This window comes from Oryx dammah, unplaced genomic scaffold (genome assembly GCF_014754425.2).
Source record: "Oryx dammah isolate SB20612 unplaced genomic scaffold, SCBI_Odam_1.1 HiC_scaffold_20, whole genome shotgun sequence".
Lineage (NCBI taxonomy): Eukaryota > Metazoa > Chordata > Mammalia > Artiodactyla > Bovidae > Oryx > Oryx dammah.
Window position 1 is genome coordinate 49,198,554 of NW_024070204.1, and position 27,136 is coordinate 49,225,689.

The 27,136-nt window shown below is 38.1% G+C and overlaps 1 protein-coding gene across 4 annotated transcripts in view; it reads left to right on the forward strand.

Annotated features, from left to right (window-relative positions):
- Nucleotides 1-419: 419 nt before the first annotated feature.
- GPBP1 (GC-rich promoter binding protein 1) overlaps nt 420-27,136 on the forward strand; it is a 72,311-nt gene continuing 45,594 nt past the window's right edge. For 2 of the 4 annotated variants that reach the window (XM_040262557.1, XM_040262559.1), the window contains exons 1-2: nt 579-783; nt 1,975-2,942. The gene's annotated coding sequence lies outside the window, so the exon portion shown is untranslated. Of the gene's footprint in view, nt 784-1,974; nt 2,943-27,136 lie in introns of all 4 variants that reach the window. The other 2 variants (XM_040262558.1, XM_040262556.1) reach the window with 2 other exon arrangements.

Below are 27,136 nucleotides of genomic sequence, written 5' to 3' on the forward strand. Positions count from 1 at the left end.
CCGGCGCATCGCGCCCGCCGCGGCTCCTCAGAACATCCAGCCAGGGTAGACGCCGCGGCGCGAGCCACTCGAGCCGGCGCAGCCGCCTCCCGAGTCGGCGTTCCCCTCTCGCCCTCCCGCAGCCCCACCATCCCAGGCTCCGGGGCGGCCACGGATGGGGGGAAGGGCGGGAGGAGGGGCTCCTCAGGGAGCAGCGGGGAATTCCCCCTTCCACCGAACGTTCCCGATTGTTCACCATCCTCACGTCAGCAGCAGGGGGTAATCCCCGACTCCAGCTGCTCCTGACGTCACCGCGCGGAGCCACCGCCCCCCGCGCGCCCCTGCCTCCGGGACCTCCTCGAAGCCCCACCCCTCGGCATAACCACGCCCTCTTCCCCTCCCTCCAGCCGCTCGACGTAGAGGGCGGGGCTTCTTTGGCCGGGGCGTGAGCGGTTGCTTAGGCCAGAAGGTTCTCTGGTGGAGACGCTCCTCCTGCTGCCCCGCCCAGTAGGTTCGTTCGCACCGCTTCTTCCACACCCTATCTCCCTCCTCCTTCTCCTCGCCCCGCCTTTCCCCTCCCTTCTCCTCAGCCCCTTTAGTTTCTTCCCCGCCTCGCCACCTTCCACGATCTCGCGAGACTTGGCCCAGAACATTGCGGATCGGGTCGGCGCCATTTTGGGACTGAGACTGGTTGTGGGGGAGGGAAAAGCGGCAAAAGGGGATTATTCAAAGTACCGAAAACCTCCTCCCGGGATCGAGCGCAGCGGCACCCCTAGGCCAGGGGCACCTCTGGTGTGGCAGAAGGTAATAGCGTTCTCTGCGCTCGGCGCCAGGGTCTAGGGATGGGAGGGGGTACCCGTGTCGGCGTTGAGGTTTGAGGGGTCGGGAGCGGCGTTGGCGGCGTGAGGTGTGAAGCTGCCCGAGGACGGGGGGAGGGTGGCGGGAGAGCGAGGACAGAGAGGGAAGGACGGCGCGGCGAGGCCCCTCTAGGTATTGACTTGGTCCGGGTGGAGCGGAGGTGGCGGTTGTGGGAGGGGGTGGGTGGCTTAGCCCGGGCGGCTTGAGGTGGGGGGGTGTTGTTTGGCGGAGGCTGGGAATGGGTCCGACGCCTTTCGTGCTCTGTCTTCCTCGCTCCGGCCTCTCGCAGGCGCCCGCCTCCTTTTGCACCGCTGCCACTGTCGGAGGGTTGGGAGAGTCGAGGCCGAGTTGTGGCCTTTGGTTGTTGCTCCGCGCACCCGCTCAGCCCGCCTCTCCAGGTCCGTGGCTGTGGACCGAGGCGAGCGCAGCCTTGCCCCTCTGAGTCCTGTAGGTCTGAGGGGACTCGGTCTGGTTGGGGAGAAAAGCGCTCTTAACGTGGTATACGAGAAGGGCTCAGTAGCTTCCACCCCCTCAGTGTTGAGAGAAACCTGTTTTCTTAATTCGAGGAAATGGGAACCCTCATATCTCGTGGCTGCAGGGTAAGTCTCACCCTCGGGCGAATTTAAGGAATGTTCTTGTCCCACTTCCCGGCCACTTACCTTCCCACTCTGAATGGGGAAAATGTGTCCCTTTCCTTTGGACATTCTGATTTGGAGGGAGCGTCTTTCTCTTTATATCCCTCATTAGCTAAGTTGCCTTTAGTAATGCTCGGTGGCAGCACACCTGTCTTTGCGTTTTCTTTTGGTAGATTTGAACAGAAAATACGGAAGATCTCTTAGAAGATTGTTTGCTCGTTTGTAACATTTACTCAGAGTATAAGAAGGTTTGCTTATATAATCCCTCTACCTTATATCCGCACACCCTTCCCAGTTGGAATCAGCACTTGTCTTCCATAATACCATCTCCCACCGTTTTTTCTCCCCCTCAACATGTTTTGAAGTCCTTTTCATACAGTAGACCTTCTTTGGGTGCGGAACTGCATTTCTCTCCAGAGGTTGACTGTTGAGGATGGGGATTAATTTTTAGTTCAAGATTAAAATTCAGTGTGTAATTTAAATTTTTTTATAACTTTTACAGGTGATTGAATTACTCAGATATGAAGACCATCTTCTAGGTTTTGTGTAAAAGGCCCCGGATATTTCAAGTGGCCATTTTGGAATTACAATGTTTTTGGATAATTTTACCCCAGAAGTTTATTAAAATTGGCAAGAATCATCTCTGAAGTGAATTGATAGTAGTGAACAATTCTGCAAGCTACTTAAAAAGAGATCCAGGCATTTCTTCAGTATTTTGGTTCAAACGGATTATATAACTGGTTTAAAGTGTTTCAGCTGGTGGTATTTTTGCCTCCCCCCCCAACCCCTCCCCTGTGTTCTTCAGCCAAAACTGTAAGATATGTTTGATTTGTGTACTGAGTAGTTTCGGCAGTTTCGAATTACTGTTTAAATATTGCTGAAGTTTCATGGCAGTTTATTTTTACCTTTATTAAAAGTTTTAGGAATTTTTGACCTCAGTCCTTTTCATGTCACAATGGGACAGCTTTTCTAAATGAAGACATTGAATGAATACAGAGTTTTTTTGCTTTTATCTTTTATTTACGTGGAAATTTAAGATGTGGCAGTTTCCCAGCAGCATGGTAGTATTGAGATAGCTGTGTCTCTCTTGTTTATGCTGATGTTTAGGAATGCTCTTCAGATGTGAAATTTTCTTTTTGTTTTTTCTTTTTGACTCATAAATTGGATTATTTCATCTGGAGTGGATAACAGTGACAAGTACATGGAATAATTAAAGAAGACTTTAAAATCTTAAAATCCAAGGAACTTGGCTAATTCTGGCGATAGCCATATGAAAACTTTAAAACAGAAGTATGGGTAGCTGACTGAAGTAACTCTATGTCAAATAGCCATAGGTTAAGTGTCTTCAAAGAACTTGGATATTATTTCAGAGGATACAAAATAAAAAAACAAACTGGAAAACATAAAGATTACAGAGACAAAGCCAACACCGTCCTGTGCAGTCCTGTTGGAATTTGTAAGTACTATATGGTGAGCAAATCAAATGTTCATTTGTAAACTGTAATGAGTCAACTTTATCCTGTGTTATTCTTTGGAAGCCTTTCAGTTTCTTGCAGTAAGATTCTTTGGCCTCAGTTTCCTGGGCAGTCTGAAAAGAACTGTTAAGTAAATTGAAATGCAGAAAGAATTGTTAAGAATATTTCAGATGAAACTGTTCACATTTGAAGTTTTTGTGCTTCTGAAATAGACAAATCCATGCGGTCAGTATCGCTTTATGGATTAATAGAAAGGTAGGAAAAAACTCAACAAATAGCCAATTTACTTCCTAAATATGAGTTTAGATTACATTCTGAATGCAGTTTAGTGTTCCAGTGTAGAATTAGGTAGTAGTTTAAAGAAATTACAGGGCTTGACTTTTAATCTGGTCTTTCATGAAGTGAATTATTTTAAGGGATAACAATTCCTATCCATTACAGAAATTTTTTGAAACAAATTTTGAAGTGGCTTTGTATTTCATACTGTTTTTTAAGTTTCAGAAAGTTTCAAAAAGTCATTACTAGGAATAGAAACTGAGAGGAAGAGAAGGTACACTGAGAACCTTTAACTTAAAAAAAAAAAAAAGAGTATACATTTTTTGCCTCCAGAAGGTAATGTTGCCTTAAGTTATCAGGAAATCTTGGTTAAAAAAAAAAGGTTGTGAATATTAATTGCTGTAATAAAAATCCTTTGACAAAAGAGTATCATCTTTTAATTGTTTATTTGAGGATTGACTGGTATTATGATTTGTTCCTGCATTTAATTTTTTTTAGTGAGTCATAGGCATTCAGTAGAAGTGTTTGTTTTTAAAAAATTGACTAAAATTTATTTTTGAAGCAGTTTATATTAACAGATGAATGTAGTTAAAGTTAAAAGGGTTATTTTTTTTCACTTAATTATCTGAGATTAAAAAATACCGTAATATTTGCACACTTTGCCAGGGTAGCCTAATAACTGGTCATTTGGCTCATTTATTGTTTTGTTGTTGTTACGCTGTTGAATCCTGTTAGCTCCCTTAGAGCGGGAGAGATAGAGTCCAAAAGATGGTAGGTATTTAAACATACGTGGTATTTTATTTTCTGATACAAAATTGAGATTAGAGTGAAATAAATCTGTCAGAAAAGGATAGAATATTTTTTGTGTTCTCTCTCAGAGCTTTGTGTAGTACTTCTAATTGAGTTTCCACCTTGATTTATATAAACCTGTGATGAGAACAACCCCCCTTCTGCCCTTTTCTTTGCTTCAGAGAGCCTGTATTTTATATATTCCTTAAACTTAGTGGGTTTTCAAGTTACTTATCTAAGAACATGCATTTTGAATGTGATTAGGAATTTGAACTGGAAGTGAATGGCCTTTTTTTTTTTTAGTAGAAAAGAACCACATAAGATGTACTGTTTGTGATTATTTTTCTTTAAATTTCTCCTGTTTTCTCCAAGCAGTAGTATCAGGATAAAGATGACTCTAGTGACCAGGGTTTTTAACAATTAACTTTAATCCTTGAATAGTAATATTTGCTTACAGCAGTTGTTCAAGGGCAGCTTTATTCAACTTGAGTGTTTTCATAAATATTTCATTATTTTCTTGGCATTGAAATATACAGTACCAGAGTGATTGAAATAATGGCTGGGTTCTCCCCACCCCCCCAAAATACCTCTATCTCCCTTTCTCCCATTTTTTTCCCCACTTCTGTGCCTGAACAATATGTAGGTCTAAAACAACAAAATGATTAACATTTATAGATGATGATTGTGTGGTACATAGTAGTATATCGTAGAGAAAACTACTATTAGTTGTATAGGTGAGAAATTAAAAATTTTAGGGAGACTGAGACTGATGTAGGAGTCTTGATCAAGTCTCCAAGTCGGACTAGAGAGACCCAAACTTAATCACTAGCTATGTTTAATACTGTCTTCATGTGGAGTTTATGTTTATTAATTCAGTTTGAACATTATCACTGATATTTTTTTCTTCTCATTTACTGCTTTTCTTTGGTTAATAATGATTACTAGTGGAGCTTGGAGACCAGCTAAAAGAAGAAAAACCACTGTTTTACTGTTTGTTAGTAGCTATTTGAATGCTAACTTTGGTTAGCTAAAAATTAAAGTATGGTTTCAGATTATGAAATGAACAGAAGAGAGAAGAAAATAAAATTCAACAAGGGAAGGGAATAAGGATGGGAACCTTTAATCTGAAAGTAAAATTACAACTGAGGATAGAACCTGAACAGGCCAGATTATCTAATTGTCTTTGACTCAACCACTTTTTAATAAAACCGTTTAGATAATTTAGATCCAGTTAGGGGTAGTGATGTAGGAAAAGGGTAGTTTTGGGGAGTTAGGAGATTTTTGGTCTAGGATTTGGAATATTAGAAAAGGGTCTTTGTGACCTTGCATATTTACTTAAGGGCTTCCCAGGTGATGCTAGTGGTAAAGAACCTGCCTGTCAGTGCAGGAGACCTAAGAGATGGGGGTTTGATTCCTAGGCAGGAAAGATTCCCTAGAGGAGGACATGACGATCCACTCCAGCGTTCTTGCCTGGAGAATCCCATGGACAGAGGAGCCTGGCAGGCTATAATCCTTTGAGTTGCAAAGAGTCAGACATGACTGAAGCGACTTAGCATGCACGTACATATTTACTTAACCTCTTTTGGCTTTACTTTTTTCATAAAAATGATGGAAATAATGTATGTGAAGGCTTTTTTGTTAATTGTTAGGTGTAATATATAGGTAAAATTTTATTGTATTTGTTTCATTTTAAAATTCTGTTTAATATATTTTACATGTTAAACTAATATTATGGTCTCTGAAATTATTTCTGTCTCTTGTTTCTGTTAACGGCATTACCTGCATCCTAGTCATGCTTTCCTCCTCATTTCCAGCTTAATCTATCGTCCTAGCTTGATCTTTGGCTAAGGAAATAGCCTACTTTAGTTGAGTTTGTGTGTGTGTGTGCTTAGTTGCTTAGTTGTGTCCGACTGTTTTCAAACCCATGGACTGTAGCCCACAAGGCTCCTTTGTCCATGGGGATTATCCAGGCAAGAATACTGGAGTGGGTTGCCATGCCCTCTTCATAGAATCTTCCCAACCTAGGGGTCGAATCCAGGTTCCCCGCATTGCAGGCAGATTTTTTTATGGTCTGAGCCACCAAGGAGATCCTTAGTTGAGTGTACGTCTCTACAAAGTCTTTTCCTGTGGCCAGAGAAATCTCCCTAAATTACAGTTCTTGGTTTTGTTCCTTTAGCAGCCTTTCAGCTCATGTCTTTGGAATATTTCGGAAAGAGCAAGTTGCAGAGAGATGTTATGTCTTCCCCTCTTGTGATGTTTCATGTGTGAGGGGCACCTAACTTGAGTTCTTTTTGGCTATGTGGATGGGAGACTGATTTGAGAAGTCTCTGAAATAGATGTATTTGAAGGTGCTTCCATGTATTTTTTTGGAGAGCAGTTTCAACAGCAGGATCATGAGACACAAAATGTTATAATTACTGATAAGACCTTTTATGATTGGATCTCCTTTTCAGTTTTACCTGCCTGCTTTCCTCCTTTAGTTAGCTGTCCCACCCAGCAGAATACTTACAAGCTTTTGTGCTGTATCTCTTAAAGTAATTGCTGTTTTCTGCATCTTTTTATATAAGAGATAATACTCAGTTTCTTTTAAAAAATTTTATTTATTTTTGGCTGTGCTGGTCTTAGTTGCTGTGTGCAGATTTTTTCTGGTGTTGCTTGGACTCCAGAGCACTGGTTCAGTAGCTGCGCTCCTGCTGGGAGGCATGTGGGATCCTCCCAGGCCAGGGATCAAACCCATGTCCCGTGCATTGGCAGGTGGACTCCCAACCACTGGACCACCAGGGAAGCCCCAGTTTCTTTAGTCCTCTTTCTGTTCACAACTTGGGCAGTGCATTGTTTTCATCTTCATTTCCTACCCGTTAATTCAGTTTCCAGGTTATGTATTTTTAAAACCGTATTTAGAAGTTGTTCCATACTTTTTTTTTTAAACAAGAATCTTAAAAATTCTAGTTAAATGGGTTGTTTTGGTTGCACCTTGCAGATACCTTTAGAGTTATTTTTTATCTTTACGTATGTATGTATACTAGTAAAAACAAGTTAGCTTTCAGTGAACATAAATAACACAGTTGACTCTTGAATGACACGGGGCTTATAGGCACCTACCTTTGAATTGGAAGATTTGCATATAGTAGGCCAGAGGTCTATATCTTAATATCGGCAGTTTTGCATGCACAGATTCAACCAGTTTTGGATAGTGTAGTAGTCTAGTATTTAATATTGATAAAAATCCACATGTAAGTGGGCCTGCACAGTTCCAATGACTATGTTAAGGGTCAACTGTATGTTCTTGTTTTTTTTTTTTTCCCCCCTAGTGGCAAAACTTTTTTTTTTTTTTTTTTTTGCTTAAAACTGTGTATTCTTTAAACAGGGGAGTTAAAAGAATACTATTGCACATGGATTTTCTGTTAAAAGAATACTATTGCACATGGATTTTCTGTGGGTCAGAAATTTGGTAGCAGTTTAGCTGAGTTGTTCTGGTTTCTTCTATCTTTCATAAAAATCTCAAAGGTTGCTGTCATTTGAAGGCTTGACTTGTGCCTAGAGGACCTCCTTCTGAGAAGGTGTTCTCTTTGGGCTAGCAGGTTGCTGCTGGCTGTTGTCTAGAGGGCTCAATTTCCTTAGCATATGTAGATCTTCAGCTGTTTGCATGGCAGCTGCATTTCCAGAGGAAGAGATCTGAGAAGAAAGGTAGGTAGAAGTATGCAGTGCGTTTTATGACCTAGTCTCAGAAGTCACTTCTGCCACATTCTTTTCATTAGAAGCAAGCTATTAAGTCTAGCCCACAGTCAAGGAATAAGAAGTTAGGCTCCACCTTTTGTCAAAAGATTTTGTGGACATAGTTAAAAAAACTAGGGGGTAATTCTTTACAACCTGTTGTTGTCAATATGGGGGCTTCCAGGAGGCTCAGTGGTAAAGAAATCTGCCTGCCAGTGCAAGATACGGAGGTGGGTTGGTTGATCCCTGGGTTGGGAAGATTCCCCTGGAGTAGGAAATGGCACTCCACTCCAGCATTCTTGCCTGAAAAATTCCATGAACCGAGAAGTCTGCAGTCCATGGCGTTGCAGAGTTGGACGCTACTGAGTGACCGAGGACACCCACACGTTGTCAGTATACTTAGCTGAAGTCTTCACCCCCACAAATAGGTTGTTTTAAGTTTAGAGAAGAAAATAGATTCTAAATTTGTATCAGTTTAGCAGATATAAAGTCTTTTCTGCCTTTTTAGCCACTGTATGAGATAGAGAAGTAAAATCTTCGGCCCCCCTTTGCACTCATCTCCCAATCTGTGTAATGAGGAACTTTTCTATTATGGTAAAATAAACATTAAATGTAGCTACCATTTTAGCCATTTTTGAGTGTACAATTCAGTGACCTTGAGTACCTTCACATTGTGCAATTATCACCACCATCCATCTCCAGAACGTTGTTTTATCTTCTCAAATTGAAACGCTAACTCTCCATTTTCCCTTCTCCCAAGCCCCTGGCAAGCACTGATGTATTTTCTATGAATTTGACTACTCTGGGTACCTCTTACCTATTGATATTGTACTCTTTGAAACACTTCTTAAATATTTTGAAGGATATCTTCAAGGGGATTAGATACGTTTATAATACAATAGACTTTTTGGTTTTAATTAATAATTTGTGGCAAAATACGCCTAACATGAAATTCAGCATTTCAGTTATTTTTAAGTGTATAGTTGTGTGGCATTTCGGTACATTCATGTTGTTACGCAGTCATTACCAGCACTCACCTCCAGAGCTTTTCATTTTGTAAAACTGAACATCTGTACCCATTAAACCATCACTATTCTTTGCTCCTCCCAACCCTTGGAAATCACCACTCTCCTTATGTTCTATGAACTTAACTACTTTGAAGTGAAGTGAAGTCACTCAGTTGTGTCTGACTTTTTTTTGCGACCGCGTGGACTACATGTAGCTTACCAGGCTCCTCTGTCCATGGGATTTTCCAGGCAATAGTACTGGAGTGGATTGCCATTTCCTTCTCCAGGAGATCTTCCCGACCCAGGGATTGAACCCGGGTCTCTCCCGCATTGTAGACAGATGCTTAACCGTCTGAGCCACCAGGGAAGTCAGGTACCTCATATAAGTGGAATCATGCAGATTTATCCAAAGGCTTATTTCCTTTGAACATCTTTGAGGTTCATCCATGTTGTACCATGGGTCAATCAGAATACCCTTTTTTTTAAGACACAATAAATAATCCTTTATACGTGTATGTACCACATTTTGTTTATCCATTCATCCTGTAAATAATGCTGTGTGAACATGGAAGTACAAATATTTGTCTGCATCTTTGCTTTCGATTCTTTTGAATAGATACCCAGAAGTGGAACTGCTGATCATACGGTAATTCTGTTTTTAATTGAGGAACCACCATATTGTTTTCCATAGTGGCTGCACCGTTTCTTATTTCTACCAGCAATGCACAGGGGTCCCAATTTCTTCAAATTTTTTCTCAGCATTTGTTGTTTTCTGTGTATTGTGTTCTAATGGTTGTGAAGTGGTATTATTATGGTTTTGGCTTGGATTTCCCTAATGATTAGTAATGTGATAAGTGATGTCTGGTGTGCTTATTGGTCATTTGTAAGCTTTGGAGAAACACCTATTCAAGCCTTTGGCCCATTTTTAAACCAGATTGTTTTTGTTGTTGAGTTATAGGAGTTCTTTATTTTTGATATCAACATCTACCATAATGAATGGGTTAATCCATGTTAATGCTTACTGTGTTTCAAGCAGTATTCAAAGCTTTTTAACTGTATTAACTAATTTGATCCTCATAAGTACAGCTTGTGGGAAGGTTCTATTCTCATTTTATAGAAATGAGAGTCAGAGGTTTTAAATTGCTTATTAAGGTTACACAGCCAGTAAGTGGGATTTCTGAATCCATACATTCTGCATCCAGAACCCAGAACTCCCAACCATTATGGCTCATAGTTAGTTTTAGGATGACAGTAGGAAGAAAGTCAAATTCTATTCTATTGCAGGAATTTAGAAACTTTATTCTTAACCAGCAACTAAATTTTATTTTCCTTAATGTGATACAGTTGTGACTTGTTAATGAAATGCTCACATAAGTTATTTTTCAGGAATATTTTCCTTTAGAATCACCTAATTACTAATGTTTATATAGCAATTTAATTTAGAAAGTGTTTTCCCCAATTATCATGTAAAATAAATGCTATTTCCGTTCAGTGGTTTAAGAAAGTCAGTCTGAAATTAAATAATTTATGCACGCTTCTCAGTAAGTGAGGGAACCATAATTTGGATTATTTGCATTCTTCTGTTACAGTTAGCTTCCTTAGCATTCCAAGGTTCTAAGTAGTAGGTCTTAAGCAGTGCTGTCCAACAGAACTTTGTGAAAAGGTGTAAGACTCTGTATCTATTCTTTGAGTATAATAATCACTGGCTGTATGTCATTGGAGAAGGAAATGGCAACCCACTCCAGTAATCCTTGTCTGGAAAATCGAATGGACAGAGGAGCCTGGTGGGCTGCAGTCCATAGGATCGCAAAGAGTTGGGCACGACTGAGTGACTAACACTTCAAGACTTAATATGTCATTATGGAGATGTGGATTTGAATTTTAAGGATTTGTTTAATTTTTGTTTAAATTACAGCCTATGGCCACTAGCTGCCATATTGGACAGCATCCCTCTAGAGTAATGGTACAGAATTCTGTCAGATTTCCAACCGTTTGTGACAAATACTTTTTAAAGTGCTCCATACTATCCTGAAATAAAGTAGCCTATGAATATAGTAAGATCACAGTGTTATACAGCTGTAATAAGAAAATAGACATTTATGATAATTATTTGAATATATAATAGCATAAGTATGATCAGATATCTTCTTCTCTGCCCCCTAATTTCCAGACCATACTCTACAGGGTATTTGCCCTTCTTAAAAAGAAGCAGATGATTTAATAAAAATACTCTTGTCCTTTAAGGAAGAAAAGTTCCTCAAGTTGATTAATTTTTCCTTTAATAGTATTTACTGCTAGGGTCGTTGAGTGGGCAGTTAGCCAACATTAAAGCTATCATACAGTGTAGTGACATGATAAGCATCTTTTAATGTGCTTTGGTGAAGTGTCTATTCAAGTCTGATCCATTAAAAGATTAGCTTGTTTTATTGTTAGAATTCTTTATTTTGGCTATGTGTATTAGATCATGTATTTTGCAAATTTCTCCCATCTCTGGTTTGTCTTCATTTTCTTAACTGTGTTTTGGAGATCAGACATTTTAAAACTTGTAGTAAAATTGGTTATTTTTCTTTCATGATTTGTGCTTTTTTGTGTCATAAGAAATTTTTACTTAACCCGAATTCATAGGATTTTCTCCTGATTTTTAGCTTTCTTCTGAAAGTTTTGTAGTTTATATTTTTATATCTGTGAACCATTTGGAGTGAATTTTTTTTTTTTTTTTGCATGTGAAAGGGTTGAGGTTCATTTCTTTCTTTTATAAATATAGATGTCCTACTCTCCTAATTCCGTTTGTTGAAAAGATTTTGTTTCCCACTGAATGATGTTGATTGAAATACCTCTGTTGAATGTCAGTTGACCTTATATGTGTGGAACTATTTGTGGCTTCTTTGATGTATGTCAGTTCCACGAAGCAGTAGTTGATAAATACAATGGTAGCTTTTGACTTTTTCTTTCTGCTTTATTTTAAAATCTGATTGACATCTTTTATAGGAAATTTGGATTAAAAGGGGAAATTGTTTTTGTGGGGATATGAAATATGACCTCTTGCAAAATAATGCCATCTTGAATTCATGGAGCAATTGTTTTTTGAATGGCTTGCGATGTTAGATATTATCTAATTTTATACATAAGCGTACTTGAAAAATAAATGACAACATTTTTATGTTGCAAATGAGAAAGTAAGATACAGGCATATCATCTTATTTATGGTAAAATATTGACTCAACAATGGATCTGGGATTTTTATTTCTTGAGTATTAGTCTGTACTAGACATGTTTATTGCCTGGTAGATGTTTGTCTGTTATGTGCCTATACTTTGATTGGTGCTGGGCATTTAGTAGCAAACAAAGTAGTAATATAAGATTCCTAAACTCATGTAGTTTGTCTTCTCTGAAGTTCTGTGAATATAGAGTAAACACAGTCCTTAAATTTGAATGCTAATTTCATATCATCTAGTGAATAATAGCTATTTAATGTTGGCCAGGCCAGCCTTTTTAAGACTTTATTTTCTGCTCAGGTAAAACTAGTTTTTTCCCCTGCTTCACAAAGGTATCATTACAATCAAGTGAAATAATGAATGTTAAATGCTTTGAAATTGTAAAATGATGGCAACAGTAGTAGTAGTATTGTTATGGCTGGGCCATATAGATGGTAGCATCTGAGGATCATGCGATCAGCCAGGAGGGAGATTTTAGATAAGGGAAAGTAGGAAACTGAGCAGAAACCAGGTATATTTAGATTGCATTTATGACCTGTTTAAAATTGTTGAACAATAGTCGTTACACTCTTCTGAGGTAGTTGCTTAACTTGCAATATGGTACCATAATTTTAAATGACATCTTTATGCAAAAGATCTCAAATTTAAATCTCCAGTCCAGGCCTCCTCCCCATATTCTAGGCTTGTAATTTAACCGACCTTGACTTCTTTATTTCATTTACAAATTTAACATATCCAAAACTGAACTTGTCTTTGAGTCTTTCCCAGCCTCTTTGTCCCTGCTTCTATTGCTCAGTAAATGGATACAGTATCCGCCTATTCAGACTAAATAATCAAGTCTCATTTTTGATTTCTTCTTTTCCTCCCATCTAGTCAGTTAGTAAGTCTCTTTGCTCTCCCAAATATATCCATTTCTTCTCCACTGTCACGCCCGGATTTTCTCTTACTTGAACTACTTGTTGTAGCCTTGTAACTTTGTAATTGTGTCATTCTTGCATTCTTATAGTTCATTATTCCCAGAGCATGGTCCTTTCATTGGACCTAAGAATAACATGCAGACTCTGTAGCCTACAAGCAATTTTCTTTGTCCCTTCTTTTTCTCTGCAACATTGGTTACTGTCATCCTAGACCGTTGACTTTCAGCGTTTTCTTCCTTAAATACACCAGGCATTTTCCTTCCTGTCTTTGGGCCTTTATGCTCTGCCTCTTTTTCCTTTTTTAGCTCAGTTTTGGCTCATATGTTACATTCTGAATGCCTTTCTCTAATCATTCTCTGTGAAGTGGACAACCCCCTTCGTATAACCTTTGATTTCTTTTGTTATTTTATTACGTTTGGATCAGTCTTAATTATCTCCTCTCACCTATCTTTATTGTATAAACTTCTGAGGACAGGTACCTTGTCTCATTTGTTTATTGTTATATGCTCTGTGTGTTAATGTAGAGCAAAGACATCTTAGTAATGTAATCTATCCCCCACCTGCACCACCACCCTCGGTATTTTATTGTAGAACTTCTATTTAACTGCCTGGGAGCTAGGTAAAATTTGTTAGGGGATTATTTACAGGTGAATTTCTTTGTTGTCTGACCATTTAGAAGCGGTTTTATCTGCCTGAGAGTAAGTGTTAGTTGCTTAGTGATGTCTGACTCTGCAACCCTATGGACTATATATAGCCCATCAGGCTACTCTGTCCCTGGAATTCTCCAGGCAAGAATACCAGAGTGGGTTGCCATTTCCTTCTCCAGGGGATCTTCTGGACCGATGAATCAAACCCAGGTCTCCTGCATTGCAGGCAGATTCTTTATGGTCTGAGCCACCAGCAAAGTTCTTTATGTGCCTAGACTTAAATAATTGTTACATGAACTTCTAGTCTGTTTGCTAGATTCAAGGCTAACTTTGGGTTTGCTGTAACCTTTCTGAAGGGACTGCTTGATAAAGACTTCTTTTTATTATAACCCTGGCCTTTTAAAAAATTTCCATAGTTTGAAATGTTCAGTCAGAGGGATTGAAATCTAGTGGAATTGGCCTCTCAGGCTTAAAAAGATAAAACACTTTATATTTCAAGGAGTGACCTTGAAATATGTGGGTAGCTGATTTTAGGCTCATTTTCAGAAATCAGGAAGGCCATGACAATTCATTTGTATTAACTGATGTCTTTAAGGAGGAAACATAATCCTTTTACGTTTCCTTCTCAGAGATGGCAAATGCAGATTTATGTCCATAGAGCTTTAATTATTTTTGGTATTGCAGATTTTCTCAGTTTGGTTTTGGCTTTGAATCTTTTAGATCCCTTCCAAGGGGGCTTATTTAATAAAACTCTGGTAGGATGGTAAACTTAAGGCTGCTGTAGCAGGTATCATTAGGTGAGTAATGAAATCATTGCTTCGTGAACACTAGCTAGGTTGAAAACTGTTTGATTATCAAGATGTCTTAAGGACTTTTCCTATGCAAGCTTAGTTGCCTTAGGTTTTTTTAACTCATAGTTTAGATTTTTCACATTATGTACTCTTTGATCTACATCTAAAATGAGTTCCTTTTATAGGCACTTTGTGGAAATGGGGAAAAGTGAGTAAAAATGTTTTCACCTTAGTACTTTAGGGCTTTCCAAGGATTGAATTTGATGAGAGAACGAGTCTTATTTGAAGATAAAGTTGGCTAGGTTAGTGGAAAGCAAGTTGTGACTGTTGTGGAAGTTCAGACTACTTGTCTTCTTTCTGCCACCTAAAAGACTTTTTGTCTAGGAGATTGAGGTTGAGATCTGTATTTTCTATGGTTTGATATACAGCTATAAACTCAAGATGGTACCTGACAGGTAAGGCAGAAACTTAAAACTCAAAAAATAGAGACTGACTTACCTACTTGTTTAAGTTAAAGCTAATATTTTATGTAACACATGGTCTCTACCTAATGTATCCTGGGTTATTTACAGTATGTGTAGTGGTTCCAAATAGGAAAAGGAGTACATCAAGGCTGTATATTGTCATCCTGCTTATTTAACTTTATATGCAGAATACATCATGAGAAACGCTGGGCTGGAAGAAGCACAAGCTGGAATCAAGATTGCTGGGAGAAATACCAATTACCTCAGATATGCAGATGACACCACCCTTATGGCAGAAAGTGAAGAGGAACTCAAAAGCCTCTTGATGAAAGTGAAAGAGGAGAGTGAAAAAGTTGGCTTAAAGCTCAACATTCAGAAAACGAAGATCATGGTATCTGGTCCCATCACTTGATGGGAAAAGATGGAGGAACAGTGGAAACAGTGTCAGACTTTATTTTTTTGGGCTCCAAAATCACTGCAGATGGTGACTGCAGCCATGAAATTAAAAACGCTTACTCCTTGGAAGGAAAGTTCTGACCAATCTAGATAGCATATTGAAAAGCAGAGACATTACTTGGCCAACAAAGGACAGTCTAGTCAAGGCTATGGTTTTTCCTGTGGTCATGTATGGATGCTAGAGTTGGTCTGTGAAGAAGGCTGAGTGCCGAAGAATTGATGCTTTTGAACTGTGGAGTTGGAGAAGACTCCTGAGAGTCCCTTGGACTGCAAGGAGATCCAACTAGTCCATCCTAAAGGAAATCAGTCCTGGATGTTCTTTGGAAGGAATGATGCTGGAGCTGAAACTCCAGTACTTTGGACCCCTCATGCGAAGAGTTGACTCATTGGAAAAGACCCTGATGCTGGGAGGGATTGGGGGCAGGAGGAGAAGGGGATGACAGAGGATGAGATGGCAGGATGGCATCACCAACTCGATGGACGTGAGTCTAAGTGAACTCCGGGAGATGGTGATGGACAGGGAGGCCTAGCGTGCTGCGAGTCATGGGGTTGCAGAGTCGGACACGACTGAGCGACTGAACTGAACTGAGGGTGTGTATAGAGATTAAGAATTTGAGCTACCACTGATTAGTACTGTGACCCTGGGAATTTCAAAATGTACTTCATATCTAAAAACCTGTTGTTCTTGTGTGAAGAAAAGATAACATCAACCTCCTGGGGATAGTGAGAACTAAATGAGATAATACTTGTAAAATCCTAAGCAGATTGCCTAACGAATAGTGTGTGTATGTGTATATATATATTCATTGTATATTTTGTCTTCATAACCAGTTAGTTCCTTTAAAAAGTTCCCTGAATTATTTTCTAAAAACTTACTTTAATTTTTTTACTTTTAGCCATGTTGTGTGGCCTGAGGGGTCTTGGTTCCCTGAGATTGCCCTCAGCAGTGGAAGCAGAGTGCTAACCACTAGACCGCCAGGGAATTCCCCAAATCTTTAAATTAAAGATGGATTATGTTAAAGTGTTTGAGGAGTCAAGAATTGGTAAAGCTGAGTCAGACTTGAGTATTTAAGATTATTTTGAATACATGCACCTAGTGCAAATTACAAATAGTACACGGTTTTTTTTTTTTTTTTAATAGAAAAGTCACCTCCTTTGTCCAGCTATAGTTCTTGTCTGAAGAAACTGTTTTCTGTGAATTTTTCTAGAGATCTTATGGATGTATAAGCACGTGATATTTTTCTTTCTAATACAAGTAGTAACATGATGTCCACTTTGCTCTTTTTTTTTTTTTTTTTGGTCTGAGTTGGGTTTCATTGTGGTGTGCACGTTTAGTTGTGCTGCAGCATGTGGGGATCCTAGTTCCTAGACCAGGGGTTGCACCTGTGTCTCCTGCATTGCAAGATGGATTCTTAACCATTGGACCACTAGGGAAAGTCCCTCCATCTTGCTATCTAACCTTGTTTACTTAAGGAATTATCTTGGAAGATTATTCCATATTAATACCAGCAGACCATGAGGAAACTCCTGAGAATGAAAATTTTATATATAAGATCTTTATCTGTGAACTCTTTATATCCTTTTCTCATTTTTCTCTCTTTGAGTTTTCTGTTGTTTATAGGAACATTTATGTATGAAGGTAAAAGACCTTTATATATGCTTTGTGTGACAAGTATTCCCTGCCCTCCCCCAGTATAATGATGTTTTATTTGACATTGTGATTTTCATCAAATAGAATGCTTTTTAAGTTTATATGTAAATATGTTTTATATTCTCTTCTTGTGTGTCATACTTAGAAAGGCCTTCCTTCCCTTTTCTGAGATAATAAAAATTTACTTTTTCTGTGATGACTTTGACTTTTTTCTCCTTTAAATCGTTAATCTGTTTGATTATTTTGAGTAAACTTTGAAGTAGGAGAGTTGTCCAGACTTCCTCTTATGCTAAATTTCTGTATGTGTTGTCTATGTGGACTTTTCTTTCTTTCACTGAGGTTTCTTTCTATTCACATATTAATGTTATGGTGCCTTAAAGTCACTGTGACTTTTAAAGTTGGGTTATGTTAAATAAAAAAGGAGTTAAAAAGCTATTTAATCCATAATTGAGGAGCTACATATTTAATGTTTAATTTATTATTTCCTAATTTTAGAAAATTGATTTGCCTTTGAAATGCAAATGATCAGGCCCATTATTCTCTAAACAGGACATGAATTCTTCCCTCCCTCTCTCCTGTTCTCCATCCAGTTCTTCATTCATTCCGTACGAGTATGTGTTCTTTTGAAGGATGTTCTTTAAAGTGTTGGTTTGGAGTTTTGACTCCCTAAATTTCATTTTTGTTATATAGAAAACAGACATGTCAGATATTTCTTTATAGGAAGCGTAATTGTTTAATAGAATAGCATATATTTATGCTGAATCTTTTGATAAATAACTTGTGAAATGATTAAAGTTTTTATGAAAAAATTTTATGCCTTTAATCTTTTAAGTTTTGTTGAGATATAAATTGACATATATAATTTGTGTAAGTTCAAAGTGTACAACAGGATGTTTTCGCTTAACATATATTGTGAAATGATTACCACAGTAAGTTTAGTTAGCATCCATTTTCTCATGCTGTACATAACATCCTGAGTACTTATCTTGTAACTGGGAGTTTGTACCTTTTGATTATGCTTCTCCATTGGGTTCCTCACTCCAGCTCTGTAACCACAAATCTGATCTCTTTTTAGTTTTTTTTTTTTTTTTAACAGATTCCACATAAAAGTAAGATCATATAGTGTATGTCTTTCCTTGACTTATTTCATTTAGCATAATGCCCTGAAGGTCTACTCTTTTTTGTTGTCACAAATGGCAAGATTTCCTTTTTTTTGGTAACACAGCTGCTTTATCCATTCATCCGTGGATGGAAGAGTTTCTTGGAGATAATAGTTGTTTATCACGTTGAGTTAAATTTTGAATACTTGATATTTAAAGCACGATTTAAATTATAAACCAGTCTTAATGTATATTTATTTACTTTGCAGTACTGTAGAGTTCATATTGATAACTTCCAGTTCAAGTTTAGGACTACTGGGTTTTTGATTATTGCCTTCTGTCTTACATGTGTATTTTCCTTTTTTCAACGTTTAGAATCTTGGTTCTCAAGGACACTTTAGTCTGGATTTTTGTTTTTTTGGTAATGGGATGCTTTCATGGTAATTTGTTTAGATTTTCTCTTTACTGGGGATATTTTTAGTAAATTGTCTTTTTCTAAAAATTGTCCATTTCTATATTTTCAGCTTTAATTACAGAGTTGTTCAGATGGTTTATGATTTTAAATGTTGTCATTTTTTATTTTATATATTTGTGCTAGTAGCTTCTCTACTGATCTGTCCCTTCCCCCACCCTACAGCAGTTTGGATTTATAGTTCTTCAGCTTTTCCAATTTATTAACTATTGGTTTTGTGACTTTGCTTCTTTTCATTTGTTTTGTTTTAAAATTGCATGTGGAAGAGGGTTGATTTTGTTATTTTTAGTTTAGTTGAATTGTGGTCGGGTAATGTCATTTGTTTTGACATTTATTAAAGATTTCTTGGTGGCCTGAGATGGGTGCTTGAAAAGAAGATACACTTTCTGTGTTTAGGGTTTAGCATTTGATACATAAAATCTGTTAAAATTTAAATGAGTATGGTTTAAATCTTCTATATGCTTACTAATTTTTTATCCACTAGGTTTGTATTGGAGTGAGCAAGATGTGTTCAAGTCTTCTGTATTTTTCTTGTATCACCTGTATTTTATGCTTTATGAAAGTGTATCACTGTTACTGGGATCATAAATATTAGAATTACCTTGTTATTGTACATTTCAGTTATAAAGTGTGTCTTTGTCTACTTTAATGCTTTCTAGTTTGAATGCTACCCTTAAGTACACTTACTGATCATTTTCTTTTGTATTATCTAATCTGCTGTTAATCCTGTCCAGTGTTTTTCACTTCAGATACTACTCTTTTTATTTCTAGAAGTATTATTTTATGTTCTCTATTTTTCCTTTATGTTCCTATTTTCCCTGTCCTTAAACATTTTTATAATGGTTTAATGTTCTTGTCTGCTAATGCTGTCATATCCATCATATCTGGCTATCTTTAAGTAGATTCTTCCTCTTGTTATTGGTAGTATTTTCCTGTGCGAGAGCCCCCCCCCCCACCTTTTTGCATGACAGATACTTTTATATATTTTTGTTTTATTTGGCTTCTCTGGGTCTTCTTTGCTGCAAGCAGGCCTCTGGTTGTGGAGAGCTGGGGCTAGTGTAGTTGCGGTGCCTTGGCTTTTCATCACGGTGGCTTCTCTTATTGTGGAACACAGGCTGTAGGTGTGCAGGTTTCAGTAACTGCAGCATGTGGGCTCCAGAGTGCAGTCTCAGTAGTTGTGGCGCACAGGTTCAGTTGCCCCACGGCATATGAAATCTTCTTGGACCAGGGATCAAGCCTGTGTCCCCTGCATTGGCAGGCAGATTCTTTACTACTGGACCACCAGGGAAGTCTTGCGTGACTGATAATTTTTGATTGAATGCTAAAGATTATGAATTTCATATTGTTAAGTGTTAGGTTTTGTCATTGGACTTTGCTTTGGGAAACAAGCTGGAATCGGATCTTTTCAAGAAAAATTATATGAGGAAATTTATACAAGTAAAACTTTAAATTTCGTGAAAATCTTGTAACAGTAAAATTGAATTGGCATGCAGTTTTAAAATTCTGGCTATGACAGAGTAACAGGCAACCAGATAACTAGATTTACCCACTCATCTTAGAAATTAAAAAAGCCAGACAAAACCTGTGTTACAGGCTTTTTAGACATTGGATAACAGGAGGTGGTCAGTCTTATAAAAGCCCTCATTGTTTGAAGAAAAGTAATAGGTTACAGCACAGGGCGGGGGAGTGGTGGGGTGAATTCAGACAGTCTGGTGGTCTTACTAAAAGTTGAGGAGACAGCTGAAAATTTGGAAAGGTCAAAGTAGATAGAATTTGTGGGTCAAAGTAATAGGAAACTGTTGAGTGGAGAGAGAACTCAGAAGAATCTACTCAAGTCTTGTGACTTACAACTGGACCTGCATGTGCATGTTTGGAAGTGACTGAAGCCAGGGAATAGAACCACCAGAAAGGAGTAGGTGAACCAATTCCAAAGATTTACGTAGGGTCAGGAAAAGTTTTTGTTTACATCAGCTTCAGTGGAAAACCCACCTAAGATTTGGAGCATAGGCTGTAAGTAGAATATAGGCAAAGTCTTCAAAAGGATTAGCTCCAATTAGTGGGGCAAAATTAACTCTAGACTACAAGCTTTTTTGGACCCACCATAACAAAGAGTTTTGTTAAGTTTGGTAGCTGAGTAGTTCCAGTATTTTAATTTGTTATGAAAATAGCTGGACATTTTTCCTGTCTAATACTTTTTTCTTTTTTAATTTGCCTAGGGTTTTTAATTGCAACATGCAGGATCTTTGTTGCATTGTATGTGATTTTTGTTGTTGTGGTGCCTGGGTTTTCTAGTTGTATGTGGCTCAAGGCTTCCAGGAGTCTTGAGCCACTCTCAGTCTTTAGAAGTTCTGGCACTTGGGCACTCTAGTTGTGGCACACGGGCTCCATAGTGGACCAGCTCCATAGTTGTGCCTGGGAGCTTAGTTGCTCCACAGCATGTGGGATCTTAGTTTCCTGACAGGGATTGAACCTGCATCCCCTGCATTTCCAGATAAATTTCTTAATCACTGTACCACCAGAGAAGCCCCTAATGGTTAATTTTTTTTTTAATGAACTGTCCATAAAGTGACTAGAAAATGCTGGTCACTGGTCTTAGTCTTTTTTTCTTTTGGCTGTGCCACACTGCATGTGGGGTCTTAGTTCCTCTATCAGGGATCAAACCTGCACCCTCTGCAGTTGGAACCCTGGAGTCTTAACCACTGGATAGCCAGGGAAGTCCCGTGCTGCTTCTTTTTCTTTCCTCCTGGTTGTTAGGAATTGCTTGTCAAGAATGTATTTGTCTGCTTCACTTTTGATACTTTGAGTATGGCTTTCATGATTCAAAATACTTTTTTCCCTCAGCACCTTCACTGCTATTTTGTTGTCTTATAGCATGAGATGTTTAAGAAGTTTGATGCAGTATGATTTTTTTCCCCCTTCATGTGGAGATGTTTTGTTTTTATCTCTCAAGAAGTTCTGTATTTTGGGGGTTCTGAAAATTCCATTTTGCTAGTTATTTCTTGAATTATGTTTCTTTTGTGTTCATGGTTTTTAGTGGTCTCTTTGCTGTTGCCACTTTCCTTAAAATGTTTGGTTATTACTTCACATTTAAAAATGATTAAAAAGCTCTTTGGGACTTTATGTGTGTGAGCAGTGCTTTTTGAATGGCTGTTATGTTGAAGGACTCTGAAAACCCAAGTGTCTGTGGTGTTAGTGCCCATTTTAGCTCTTTATTTGGAGAATCTACCCCAACTCCGTTCTTTTCTTTTTGAGTACTGCTAGATACTCTGTGTACATTCATATACCAAGCAGCAAGCAGTTCTCCAGTTTTTTTTGTGGATACTCAACTGGGTTTTCTACAATTAAATTCAGTTCGGATTTTCTGACACTTATTACCTGCAGTTAGTTTAGACTGTACAGGTTAAGGGCTCAGTCCCATAGGACTGCCTTTCTGGTCCCACTTCAGATATGAATCTCAAGTAGTAGATTTTCAGGTTACCCACACTTCTGTCTGATTTGGCTTTAAATTAGAGATGCCCATGGACACCCCTCCCACCACCACCAGTTCCCCTCTGTCACCCCTCAGGTTCCATATTTTTCTGTAATGGTTCACGGAATGCAACAAAACACTACTGTTACTGGTTTATTGTAAAGGATATTCTAGAAGACACAACTGAACAGCCAAATGAAGCAGTACATAGGGTGCTATCTGGAATAGTCCCTTTGGAGTTTGGGGTATACCACTCCCTCTGCAAGTAGGCACATTCAGCAACCTGGAAGCTCTGCAAACCCATTCTTTTAGGGTTTTTACAGAGGTTCTAGTACCTAGGAGTGAGTGATTAAATCACTGGCCTTTAGTGATTTGCTGCAAGTTGCCCAGTAGTTCTTGAAAATTCTGTTTCTGGTTTTCTGGCAGTAAAAAGTTTTCATTTGTGACACACATGCACTAATGGACATTGCACACAAATTTTAAGTATGCAGTGTGTTCACAGTGAACACCCCATATTAACACCGTTTACTAGCACCCCCAGATGTTTGTGTCCTTCTCATTTTCTAACTTTGAAATGTTTTTCATCTTCCGTTTCTGTCTCCTTACCTCTTCACATCCAGTCCTTTGCAGTCACCCACCTGTAGATTGTGCTTCTGCAGTTTCTCCTCCACATCATTTCCATCGTTACTACCCCCTTACTGTTTTTTGTTTGTTTGTTTTTTGTTTTTTTCTTTACTTGAAGTATAGTTGGTTTACATCCTTGTTGTTTATTTTATATATGGTGGTGTGCATCTTTTAATACCATAATCCCAGCTTATGCCTCCCATTCACCTTTGATCACTAAGTTTTATGAGTCTGTTTTGTAGTAAATTCATTTGTACTACTGTTTTTTAGATTCTACATATAAATGATATATAATATTTGTCTATCTCTCACTTATGTCACTTAGTTTGATAATGTCTGGGTCCATATTGCTGCAAATGGTATTTCATTCTTTCTTATGGTTGAGTAATATTCCTGTGTGTGTGTGTGTGTATACATGTTCTTTATCCTTTCATCTGTATGGATAAATGTCCATGGTTGCTTCCATGTCTTGGCTATTGTAAATAATCCTTCTATGAACATTAGAGTGCATGTGTCTTTTGGAATTACAGTTTTTGTGTTTTCCAGATGGATGCCCAGGAGAGGGATTTGCTGGTCATACAGTTAACTCTCTTTTAGTTTTTAAAGGAGCATCCATACTGTTTTCCACAGTGGCTGCACCAATTTGTATTCCCAGCAATAGTGTAGGAAGGTTTACTTTTCTCCACAACCTCTCCAGTATTTGTTATTTCTAGACTCTGATGATGGCCATTCTGACCAAGTGAGGTTGATAACTCGTTGTTTTGGTTTGCATTTCTCTTAAGAATTATTGATATTGGGCATCTGTTGATGTGCTTTTTGGCCATGTGTAGATCTTCTTTTGAGAAGAATATCTCCAGATATGGAGGACAAATATCTATTTAGATCTTCTGCCCATTTTTTGTTTGGGTTTGTTTTATGTTATTGAGTTGTATAAGATGTTGGTGTATTTTAGAAATTAAGCTCTTGTTGGTCACATTGTTTGCAAATATTTTCTCCCAGTCTGTATGGTTTCCTTTGCTGTGTAGAAGCTTGTAAGTTTTATCAGGTCTCTTTTGTTTATTTTTGCTTTTATTTCTATTGTCTTGGGAGACTGGCCTAAGAAAACACTGGTACAATTTATGTCAGAATGTTTTGTTTATGATCTTTTCTAGGAGTTTTACAGTGTCATGTATTATATTTGTCTATAAGCTGTTTTGAGTTTGTTATTGTGTGTGGTATGAGAGAATGTTCTGAGTTCATTTATTTGCATGTACTATCTCCTTATTCTTGCTCTCTTCCATTCTTTATAAGAGAGCTTTGAATTTGGCTTTTATAATACAGTTTTTAGAAAATTGAAGGAAGCTAGCTCTTTTCCACTGAAATTGGAATTTTTTAAGTAACACAACTTTTGAAAACTTCTGTAATGAGTGAGTGGTAATGGGAACCAATACCTTTCCTCTCAAGGTGATTTTCTGAATCCTCCCTGCCCCCTTTATTTTACAACAAACTATACCAGATTTATTTTTTCTAAGCACATTTCCAGACATACAGTTGTAACTTTAAAACTTCTGGGTGCTTCTCTTGTCTGCTGAATTTAGTTCCGATTTCTCATTCCTGTGTATTGTTCAAGGCAGTACGTAGTGTCCCCAGAGTACTTTCTCTACTTGGTTTTAGATATACTGGCATGTTGAGTGATGTTGGTTGACATGTTCATTACTGGGTTGATGCATTGAGAGTCTATTGGCTAGATTCATTAGTTTAAAGAAGTTTGTAACAGAATGACTTAGTACCATTGAGAAAGGAAACCCCCAGTAGTAGTAGTTGTTTTTTAAATTACTTATTTTTGGTTATGCTGAATCTTTGTTGCTGCTCGTGAGCTTTTGATAGTTGTGGCGAGCCAGAGGCAACTCTGTTGCACTGCTCAGGCTTCTCATTGTGATAGATTCTCTTGTTGAGGAGCACAGGCTCTGGCATGTGGCCTTCAGTAGTTTCAGCACTCCGTCTCAGTGGTTGTGGCCCACAGGGTTAGTTGCCTGCATCATGTGGACTCTTCCTGGACCAGGGCTCAAACTCATGTCCCCTGCAGTGGCAGGCAGATTCCTATCCACTGTACCACCAGGGAAGTCCGCCAGTGGTTTTAAGAGACCTGTTTAGAAATATTCTGTGCTTACTCTAAATTATTCACACAAAATGATTCCTTCAGGTTTTTTATTTTTTAGGATTATGTTACTGGCCAAGGTGTGGGGACAGACAAGGAGAAACAGTGATAAATTCCATTTCCTTTCTGTGTCAGTGCCAGAGAGTGTAATTTTGTTTTCTGCTTTCTGCTTAATTGAAACAAGACATTAAACATTATGGTTTTGTGTCTTGGGCTAAATAAGTTTGAACATTTTAAATAACAAGATCTTTAAGTCTTAAGGGATGGTAATTTAGAAGCTTCTTGGTAATTATTCTAATTTATAATACCATTTTTTTTTTAAAAAAATTCTATATTATATGAAACGTCAGTTGTATCTAAGATATATATATATATTTAACCATAGTCATACATCTTTCTGTTTTTTCCCTCATGTTTATATTCCAGTTGAACTAAGTCATCTCTGGGATTTTACCTTGTTATAGCAGTGTTTTCTCAAACACACGGTTTAAGAAACCTTAAGGTAAACCAATCACCTCTGATTCAAGGTTATTTTACTTGAATAAGTAACTTAAAAATTTTTATATTGAAACATATATAAAGTACAGTGCAGAAATTTCGTGAGTTTGTACAATAGGACTTGAGGACGAGTTGTTTTGGTTACTTTCTGAAAATACATTTTGGAGGGGGCAGGTTTGTTAACTTTGTAAGTAACTTCTGTGGGAAAAAGTTTGAGAAATATACTGATAATGAACAATGAGCGTCATTTTGAGACAGGAAGATTTGAGTTCATATCATAACAGGCTCTGTAGTTTTGTTGTTGTTGTTTAGTTGCTAAATTGTGTCTGACTCTGTGACCCCATGGACTGTAGCCTGCCAGACTCCTCTTTCCATGGGATTTCCCAGGCAAGAATACTGGAGTGGGTTGCCATTTCCTTCTCCAGTGGTTCTTCTGACCCCCAGGGATCAAACCTGCTTTCTCCTGCATTGGCAATCATTTACCACTGAACCACCTGGGAAGGGCCTAGTCTGGGGGTAAATTATCTCTTCCTATTCTGTGCCCCACCCCACCCCTTTCAGAGAACATATATAAGCTGATGCCACATATATTTTTTAAAGTGTATCTGTTCACTGTATTTGAATTCTGATAATATTGGCATTTTCTTAATGGCAAAACATCATTTTTTTTTTTTTCTTAAACTGTATATTCTTTTAACAAGGGAGTTAAAATACCTTTGCCCATGGATTTTCTGTGGGCCAGAAATTTTGGTAGCAGTTTAGCTGAGTGGTTCTGGCTTTTCCATGTTTTTCATAAAAATCTCAAAGGTTGCTGTCATTTGAAGGCTTGACTTGTGCCTAGAGGATCTCCTTCTAAGAAGGTGTTCCTCTTTGGGCTAGCAGGTTGCTGCTGGCTGTTGTCTAGAGGACTCAATTTCCTTTGCATACGTAGATCTTCAGCTGTTTGCATGGCAGCTGCATTTCCAGAGGAAGTGATCTGAGAAGAAAAGTAGGTAGAAGTGTGCAGTGCCTTTTATGACCTAGTCTCAGAAGTCACTTCTGCCACATTCTTTTCATTAGAAGCAAGCTAGTGAGACTAGTCCACAGTCAAGGGGTGACCTGGGTTGGGAAGATTCCCCTGGAATAGAAAATGGTAACCCACTCCAGTATTCTTGCCTGGAAAACTCCGTGCTACAGTCCGTGGGGTTGCAAAGAGTTGGATTGGGCTGAGTGACGGAGTGCCCGCTCGCAGGTTGTGCCTTTTTTTGGTTAAATACTTCAGATGGATAATTTGTTTATACCTTAACATATGAAGGATATGAGGCAGCAACTTTTTTTCCATTTGTTAGCTTGTTAGCTGTTAAAGAGGGAAGACTGCCCTTTTAAATCTAGTACCTTCAGCAGTGTTTAGTGCTGTTTGTTTTTGCTTACATTGGCTGTTTAGTAAATGAGCTGATTTGAATTAAATTTTATCCTATGTAGACCAAATTGTTTGCAGTGTAATTCTAAGTTAAAATGTATCTTTACCAGCCCTTAAAAAAAGATATCATTCAAGGATGACTTAAACTGTTTAGTATTGTGAGCTTGAAAGAGAAGCTCAGTGAGTAAAAATTTGTTTATAGAGTGAGGGTTGTTTTTTTGTAGTGGTACATTTTGTATGAAAATTGTTAGTTCATTATAAGTTTTGGAGTACTTCAGTTATATTTTTTGTATTAAGCCTTTAGTAATCTAAAATCTTGAGAATTGAAAGCCTGCTGTTTCCAGTAAATTTTTCTTTTCTCCTTAAATAGACTTCTTTTTGTAGGGGTGAAAGTAGCAATTTTCACATGTAGCAATTTAACAAATAACAATTCTCATAAAATTCCTCTATTTTTTATTTTTATATGTAAGTAAAACAGAAAGGTTCTGAACTTAATAAGAGATAAGCTGAGGGGGGTAGGGGACCTAACAAAATTCAAGGTTAAGCAAGCCAATAATATGAAA